Source organism: Sturnus vulgaris, chromosome 8, assembly GCF_052056855.1.
Source record: "Sturnus vulgaris isolate bStuVul1 chromosome 8, bStuVul1.hap1, whole genome shotgun sequence".
Taxonomy (NCBI): Eukaryota; Metazoa; Chordata; class Aves; order Passeriformes; family Sturnidae; genus Sturnus; species Sturnus vulgaris.
The window spans coordinates 36,094,762-36,104,604 of record NC_142250.1 but is presented as its reverse complement, the minus strand read 5'-3'; positions in this window follow the sequence as shown (position 1 = coordinate 36,104,604).

Below are 9,843 nucleotides of genomic sequence, written 5' to 3'. Positions count from 1 at the left end.
TTTTAAATCATCAGCAATCCCTTCTTTTTTTAAAAAAAAAAAAATTAAATCATCACCCATCCCTTCAAAAGCTATTTTTTCCCAAACATTTGAAATCATCAGTAATCCCTTCAAAAGTTATTGGTTTTTTTTAATTTAAATTTTAAACCATCACTCGTCCCTTTAGAAGTTATTATTATTTTTTTAATTTTAAACCATCACTCGTCCCTTTAAAAGTTTTTTTTTTTTAATTTTTTTTAACATTTAAAATTATCACCCATCCCTTCAAAAGTTATTTTTTTTCCAAACATTTGAAATCATCAACAATCTCTTCAAAAGTTTGGTTGTTTTTCTTTTTTTTTTTTTGTTTGTTTGGGTTTTTTTGGTTTTTTTTTTTTTTATTTTTATTTTTTTTTTTTTTTTTTTTGTTTGTTTTTGTTTTTTGGGGGTTTTTTTTGTTTTGTTTTGGTTTTTTGGGTTTTTTTTTTTTCCCAGCAAGGTGATAAAATCTGTAATAAAGCAATCAGTGCCCTCTGTAATTTTATTTTTCAGGCACTCACCTGACCTTTACCTGGTTTTTCTGCTGGCCTCTGGCAGGAGGACGCTTCATTCCAGCCATGAGAGGCGTGGAAATTAAATTAAGGAGTGGGTGGGAAAGCGAATTGGCTTTAGTGAGCTGAACAATGCATGGCAATGGGACACGGAGCATGGAAAGGGAACTCCACCATTCCTGCAGGACCTCTCCTGTGCGAGTGCTCAGCTCCTCCTGCCTGCCAGGGCAGCAGCAGCAGCAGACAGGGCAGCATCTGCCACCCCTTTTCCTTTCATCAACTGAATAATTCCATTATTTGGTAATCATTGCTCACCCTCCTTCCTTATTCCCCCAACCAGGCTGATTTTTCAGCCCACACAAATCATCCCCTCTCCACCCAGCACATTCCAGAGCCCTGTCCCAAACTCTGCCACCGAGGGATGATTTTTCCTGCCGAGGCTTTGCCCTGTAAGGATCAAATCCTGTTTTTTGTCCTTCCCTTTGTCCCCAGTGAAGGTGTCCAAGGTCTGAGGGTGGCACCTCCGGCTGTGCCTCCTGCACTGCAGCAAATCCCTTTGGGATTGGGATCCTCCTGTGTCCTCCTGCTGCTGCTGGGGAGGCTCCAAGGAGCCCAAACCCAGCCCACAGCTGGACCTGAGCCCTTTGTCTCTCCTCACCTGCTCTACCTGGGACACAGGGAGCTGTGCCAGGGCTAAAATACCCCAAATGCTTTGGGATAAGAAGGGAAAGAGGGAAGGAGGCAGAAAATCTGACCCCAGATTCACCTGGCCCAACCAAGCAGCACCTGGAGCGTGGGAGGAGATGTTTGGTGCATCCAACACCTGAGCTTCAGCCTGGGGGGGGCAGAGGAGAGGGATATTTATAAATAAATATGCTGTGAAATAGGAGAGAAAAGTGCCAGATGGTCCTGGATTAAGGAATGACCCACTGTTCCTTAAGGGGACAATCATGATTTAAAAAGCTGTATGAAACAGGAAGGAACAAAGGGATAAAGAGCAGTCCCTGCCCCATGGAAGGTGTCCCTGCCCCATGGAAGGTGTCCCTGCCCCATGGAGGGGGTGGCACTGGGGGATCTGTGAGGTTCCCTCCAACCCAACCCACTCTGGGATTCTGGGATGCCTGAGCTTTGGGATTTGGAGCCTTCCATCTCTCTGCCATCTGTTCCAAGACTGAGTGGCCTCTGTTCCACAGCAATTCCAACCTGGAGGTGGCACCATGTTGTCTCAAGGCTGCATTTGGTCTCCTTTTGTCCCTTTTAGCTGCTCATGAGAACGTTCCCAGAGTGATGAGGTGTTTGCTTCTGCAGGATAATCACGTAGCATAAAGCTTCTGCCCATTATGGAGCTAATAAAACCAGCAGCAACATCTATCTTGGCCCAAAGAGGCTGGGAGTTTATTAAAGTTTTAAATTATGAATGCTGCTAATGCAGGATAATAAGTTCAAGCAGCACAGTGTGAGCACTGATCATTCTCCTATTTTTGTCTACTATTGTGTAGTTATTAGACACCTTGTCCTTTATTAATCTTCTTTGACCTTCTTCCACAAATTCTCCTGCTCATAAAATTGAATAACTGCTGAGAATCAGGATGTGCCCACGAGGGCCTGGGGGATGAGGCACAGGGTGGATAAAATGCAGCTGATAAAGAAAATGTTCCTGACCTGAGCTGGGATGGGATCTGCTGGGCTCAGAGCTGAGGAGGAGACCTGGAATGGTGGAGAATTTAATTTCATCATTTTAATGGAGACGTTGGGAGCTGGGAAGGGGCTGAGCCTGGAGAAAAGGAGGCTCAGGGGGGCCCTTGTGGCTCTGCACAACTCCCTGACAGGAGGGGACAGCCGGGGGGATTTGGGATCTGGGAACAGGGACAGGAGGAGAGGGAACGGCCTCAGGCTGGGCCAGGGGAGCTCAGGGGGGACAGCAGCAGGAATTTCTCCATGGAAAGGGCTGTTAAACATTGAATGAGCTGCACTGGAATTCCCGTCCCAGGAAGTGTCCAAGGAATTCCTGGAGGTGGCACTCAGAGCTCTGGGCTGGGGACAAGGTGGGGATGGGACACAGCTTGGACTGGATGATCCCAGGGGGGTTTCCCACCCTAAATGAGTCTGTGAGCTGAGATTTAGTTCAGCAGAATACCTAAATGTCATTTCTTAGATTTGAATGACAATGATTTGAACATTAACAACTCCCTATTTCCTGAACGCTGTGCGAGAGGAATAAAGAGGGGACAAAACAAAGCCAGAATCTTCTTTCCAAAGTCATGGTTGTGAATTCAGTGCAGGATCTCCCACACTGGAAGCCAGCCAGGACGTGTTTCCACAGCTTCTCCTTTTGTTTTATGGCAGACCAAAGGATCAAGGATGGGGCCACCTGCAGCAAGGACGTGAGATGGAAAAGAGCTCAGCACTTTGCTCACTCCCTGTCAGCACAAACCACAGCCCCAGCCCCTGTTTCACCTGGAATCCACGTGGCAGCAGCAGACAGTAATAGAGCTAAATCATTCCTTTTGCCTGAAAAATGCCTGTGATGTATAAAAATTTAAATATTCAAGGCGTTTATAACTTATTCATATCAATCATAACGCTGCCACTGGAGTGAGACAGGTGTGAAGCCTCTGCTGAGAAGTTATTTCCCCAGAAAAGTTTAATTCTTGTCTCTTCATTATGGTTTTTTTTTTAACCTTATGTACAGGGTAATGAAGAAAAAACCCTACATTTGGAGTTGATAATTTTATTCTGGTTGTCTGAAGAAACATTAAATAAAATCTTAGACAGCTTTAAACAAAGTGCACAGGGCATTTGAATAAATCAATAAATAGCTGAGGTATTAGAACAAAAAAAGCAGCTGATTAGTAAAACCTCCTGAGCAGGGAGGGTTATATTCTTACAGAAAACGCTGGATTTGAAACATGCTTGTTACAGCAGGTGGCTAAAGAGTGTTTTCCCAGCATGGGGAATAACAGCTTTTAGGGACTATTACCATTATTTCATGTGTAAGCAACAAGAAAATTAAAAAGGCACAAAATGCTCAACCCAACCAGGCAAAATCCTCTGTTGCCATCATTTCTGGGCTCTGTGTGAAGAGAAAAGCTCCTGGCATGGGGGCACTTTGTGCAGCAGTGACCCATCCTCTCCCCATGGTGATCCTACAGCTCCCCAGGGAGCACGGGGACCAGCCCAGCCTGGAATCCTGGGGGTTTTCAGAACGCCAGGAATTGTCATATTTCATATTTAGTGCATCTCAGGTGGTCACAGGGGGTGGGAGCATCAGGCACCTGTGGCCACCTGGAACATCACTATTCATTCCCTGAGGCTCCAGTCCAAGCAGGAGCTTCCCTGCTCCATCCTTGGCTAAAGGCTGGCAGTTCTTGGGTTTGCTTTTAATTCAACACCCTCTGAAGATGTTTATTTAGTTATTCATGTCACCATCTCAGGAGGAAGAGGCTCAAATATTTTAGTGACAGGACAAGGGGAAATGGTTTAAAATCAAAAAAAGGATAGATTTGGGTTGGATATAAGGAAGAAATTGATCCCAGGGAGGGTGGGGAGGCCCTGGCACAGAGTGCCCAGGGTGCTGTGGAGCCCTGGCAGTGTCCAAGGTCAGGCTGGACAGGGCTTGGAGCAACCTGGGATAGTGGAAGTGTCAGAACAGGATCATCTTTAAGGTCCCTTCCATCCCAACCCATTCCATGGTTCCATGGTGAGCTCTTTGCAGCAGCTCCACTTCCCATTTGAACACTCAAGACACCAGGGCTGCCTTTTCTTGTGAGCAAACAGAGCCACCCCAGTGCTGCAGGAGATGGTTTTAATCAAGTAGAGAGATGGAAAACTTCCCAAAAGCACTTTTGGCACACAGGATCTGATAGAGGCAGCTTGGCAGCACCAGGAACAGAGAAGGAGCAAGGAGAGTGATGGAAGGGAGGAAGGAGCTGTCCTGGGCTCCAGCTCAGTGTCCTGCTCCTCAGGTGACCTCTGCAGGAGGGTGAAGGGGACAAATGTATTGCCAGCACGGGTGCCACCTCCCTGGCCCCGATGTCAGTCATGGGATGTGCTGCAATGCAGAGTTGGAGTTCAGAGATGCCAAAATCAAGCAATTTATTCTCATTTTGAATACACTGGGACAGATTTACTGCCTTAACCCATCCACAGCCTCGTCCCCTCCCATCTCCTCAGCGAAACGAGGAGGTTCATGGCCAAGAAGTGAATTGTCAGGGGCAGCAGGGCTCCACCAGCTGGATTTATGGCACAGCACAAACCAGAGGGACACGGACATCCCTGCCTGCCTCTGGATGTGGGGAAAGCCTGGGCAGGAGCTCCAGCCAGGACACAGAGGAGTGAAGAGGAGTGGCTGGAGCAGACATGGAATGGTCGGTGCTGGAGCTCCTGTCCCCACTGGAGGTGTCTGGGAGGGGTGAGGACACTGCTGTGGACCAGGGGCTCTTCAGACCCAGCCATTCTCTCCTGCTTTCCCTCTCGCTGAATAAACCCCACACAGAAACAATTAAAACCTTGCCTGGGATTATCCTGTAAGCTTTGTTTATTCCTGTCTAGCTAAATACTTATTTACTTTATTTATTAGCTGTGTTGACTCATCAGCTCTGCCTTCTGAGCAACCTCAAACCTCAGCTTGTTCTCATCTTTACACAAGCAACATCTGTCACAAGCTGCTTCCTCAGCCTGCCCCTCTTCTACCCCTCAACTTGTATTTTCTGCTTTCCAAGGTCATTTTTAGGCATATGAAAGGAGAATAAAATGAGTTGCCTGTGCAGAATTCTCCTCTCCCACAGCTGGATAAAGCAGGGAGCAAAGCAGAAAACAGATCTTGGTAAAATATCCCAGCCTTCACTCCAGGAGTTGTGAATGGGAATGGTCCACGGAACCAAGTGGAAATTTATGCTGGAATCTTCAACCACACTGCCAAGGCCTCTGATGCTGGCTTTAAAGAGAAACACAAGAGGTTTTGATCACGGCACAAAATCTGTTCATCCCCAAAGTGCTTCTTTGGCCAACAGCAAGGAAAACACAAGGGAAAAATCAAAAAATGAAGTTTTTTTCAAGAATGTTTCTGATGTGCTCATAAGCTTTCATCTGGATTACTGCAAGGTGATGAGGAAGGGTGGGAAGAGTAAGAGAACAGGCTGTGCCTGAAATGCCCAAGTTCTGCTCAGGAGTGTTCTGGGTCAGACTGGGACACAATTCCCTCCTCTGGGAATTGAGGGGAGCTGCAGAGTGACATTTTCCAGAAACATCCTTTCATCCCTGCTCGTGATTCCTCCTCTGCCTAATCTATAAGGATCATTGTTTCATTTTGAAGTCAGAATGTAAATGAAATGTTTTGAAATGATAATTCTGCAGTTATTCCATAGGAGAAAGCCTAAGGACAGCAGCTCTGAATGGTGACATAAAGATTTCCCCTTAATTCAGGAGTTACTGATGAAAAGCTCTCAATTAATACAAGCTAATTAGGAATAAGCAAGTTTCCTCTAAATTGCTCCAATACCCATGAAGTTCCTCATGGTATTTTATGCAGGACAACAGAATATCCATAATCACATCCCATTAAAAGGCTTTAAAGGCACTCTTATCATAATTTCCCATGTGTTGCATAAGATTGTTGTGGATTTTTGGAGACAATTGGAGATTGTTTCCAATGCTCCAATCCAGAGCAGGTCCCACCACTCTGGATGTTGTCCAAATATTTATCCCAGCTCCAAAAGTTTATCCTAATCTCAGGCCAGCAAAGGCTGGAACAAAAAAGGGGATGAGGAGACAATGATGGAGGGATAAGCACTTTATGGTCACGAATGATGCTCAGGAAATACAACTCGTGCTCTGAAATTAATGAGATAAAGATAGGGAATGAATCCCCAGCACATCCTCGCCTACAGAATATTTTCCAGCCCATTTCCATAATTGCAAAAATGTTTTAGGCTCTTAACCATCGGCACAAACAACTTTTGGGTGTTGGCTTTTCTCAGCTTTTCTGTCTTGCAAGTTTTGTGTTGGCCAAGCCCCGTGGATGTTAACAAGCATCTCCTGTCCATGTGCCACAAACAATTCCAAGATCATGGAATTTTTTTTTGCAGTCCTGGTGTCAAATGCTCTGGTTCAGAGGCACCAATGAGGAAAGGAAAATGTTTATGTTTGTCCTGGAGTCCTGCAACGGGCAAAGAGGGTGGGAATAAAAACTGGTGATTCTGAACAAGCTGAAAGAAGGGAAATTTCCATTTCAGGGACATCTTCTACCATCCCAGGTTGCTCCAAGTCCTGTCCAGCCTGGCCTTGGACACTCACAGAGAAGAATTCCTTCCCAACATCCCACCCAAAATCTCTGCTCTCTCAGCTTGAAGCTTTTACCCATCAGTCCTTTCTCATGTCCTCAGTACTCGCCCTAGATTTTAAAAACTCAAAGCAAAATTTAAACAACTTCTGATTTTCTCTCTCCAGAAAATATAAAAAGGACACGTAAAAATATTTTTCCCACCCCCTAAATATTTTTTAAAACGATTCCCAGTTTGTCACCAAAGTCAGCTGGCAGATTCTTAATTGCAGAGGGGAAACCTCAGCTTTCAGTCTGTTTATAAAAGGTAATTCCCAGGGAACACTGATTTTTTCAATGACATTTAGGCTATTGAAAGTTTCCCTTGCTCAAAGTCAACAGAAAGTCAATTTTTGGGTAAGATCAGGAATAGAAGGATCCAACAGTGGAGGAGATGGGTCTGGATAAATATCTGAGTACATCAGAGGAGTTCTGTGATAGGAATTATCCTGGTCATTACCAATTGTGCCAATCACTAGTTCCACATTTGGGAAAGGAACTCAGGATAGAAACTGATGGACATTTTGTTGAAATGTCAGTGCACTTCATTTTTATCTATTGATTCCACGTTTTTGAGCTCAGTTCCTAGTTCATTTTTCTTTTACTTTCCCATATTACTCAGATGGTGAATGCTGATGTGTGTGCACTCACAGCACTGAATGTGCCCAAAAATCTTTAGACAAGAGTCCATTTATTTCAGATTCAAGAAATAGGATGACGTGACTTTATTAAAAAAAAAAAGGGAAGATTGAAAACTCTGTGAGGTGAGACACTTCTAAATGAAAACCCGTTAAATTATTTACTGTGGTAAAATAAGTGTTTAATGGAGAAACATTTAAAATTTAATTGAGTGCTGAGATTATTGGGTGAATTATGTGAGGCGCCCACATGAGGTGCAGCTTTCTCTTGCAAGTGAAAACACTCAGAAAAAGATGTTTACAAAATGATTTTGAAACAACAACAAGAAAATAATGGAATATTTGTTGTAAAATGTTCTGCCGTGTTATTACATCAATAGAGAAAATGAAACTGAATAATTTGGGGGAAGGGGGATGAGTGGAGCTGTGCTTAAATTTGAGGACTACGACTGAAAGTTCTGTTTGGAATTAGAGATGGATAATTAAATAACAGATTTAATCTGCTACGTAATCTGAATTTAAGTGACTAACCGAAAACTCTAAATAAAATTTGCCATGGAATTCCAGACTGGTTTGGAAGGGACCTTAAATCCCGGAAAACATTGCTGGTTTAATGCTACAAGAGCCACCCTCGAGCTGTCTGATCCAGCCTTGCTGAACTTTGCTGTTAAACTCAGTAATTAAATTCAGTCTCAGCTGAGAATCAATCCGCCAGATTTCAGCCCGCAGTGAAAACAAACAGCCGAATTAGAAACCCCCCAAAAATAGAAAATCCACACACAAAATCACCACCACAACCTTCACTGGGGCCTCTGTAGGATCATAAAAGACATTTAGGAAACAACAAGGTGCCTAATGATGCAGGGAGCTTTTCATGCAGCACTTAGAGACAACTCAGTACACATAATTAGAGCGTTACCAGAATCATCCGGCGGCGACAGCGATCCACAAATGTCACCTGCCTCCAAATCCGGCAGCAATTCCGCCTGCTTTATGTGCAGAGCTTTCAAATTCAGACAAGATGACAAAAACAAAGCTAATTACAGAGTTCACGTCTTGTTTTGGAGCAGCAGAGAAATTTGGAAGTGGATTTTTTTTTTTTTTCTCCCCCCTCCTGCGTAAGTTGCTGGATTTTGTAATAAGATGTTGTGGTAAAAGCAGATTTTTTGGATGTTTGTTGGGGAAATGTGGTGTTTTTTTACTCCCCAGGAAGTAATTCATCAGCACACTGGGGGATAACTCAATGTGCATCCACAGGAATCTCTTCTTGGCCTGATTCTCTTCAGTATTGCCATTTATGTAAAAACTACAATGCCACAAAATAGAAAAGAACCCAAACAACCAGAATTGAAGACTATTAGAGGAAAATTATTAAATGGGACACACTCAAAAAGAAAAAAATCAGGTAGGAGTGGCTTTCCATGCAGTGATTCTCCAGGGATTGCTGGAAGAAGGAGGATAGTGAATACGAGATGTTATTGTCACTGCTGCAAATGAGATGTTTCATTTAAGAGATAATTTCAGAAAGGTCACAGGTGAACTGTAGAGGTTCAGAAAAAAACACTTCTTCTCAAAAAAGCAGTTAAAGTTTTGATTTAGTTTACTATAAGAGAAGGGTGACTAAGGGATGGTGTTTGAGGGCACAAACCAGCTGTCCTGGTCCACTGGCAATGAGGAAAATGAGACCAACTCAACGAGTTGGAGACATCTGAAGAATTCCTAATTGTTCTTGCAGGAGGTGTCTGGACTTCCCCATTCCCAGTGTCAGGAGCATGGCTGCTGCCACAGCAGGATTGTTGTCTGTGTTTAGAAGAATGCTTTTGCTTAGAGGCAACACAAAATCTGGGCCTGAACCATCTCTGGAATCTTTTTCAGCTTTTGTTTGGGAGGAGTTGATTTTTCTGAGTCACCCTCCCCATATTTGTTGGTTTAGAGCTGTTTGTGCCAGGCAGGAGCCACCTGGGAGAAGAAGAAATTTTTTTTGGAAGCCCAACACGGTGATGGCACATGGGAGGCCTCAGCCTCTGCCTTGCTGACTGGGAATTGGAAATTCAGAATGGAAATCCACACTCTCTGTTTAGGCACTGGGGAAAAAAAAAAATGGTTTCACAAGCCTGGATTTTCCACTCTCCTTGTTATTCTCCCCCCTCAGGGCTGTCCTTGCCTGCTTCTGAAGGCTCACATTCCCATGGGAAACACGATGGAAAACAACAGGCATTGTTAACTTGGGAAATACGGAGTAATTCCTGAAGGGAAAAAAACATTTTAATTCCTGAGGTGTCATTTGAAGGTGCTGCTCAGAGCCCGTTGTAGTCTACAAAAGGCTTTTTAAATGTGTAAGAATGAACTGATAACT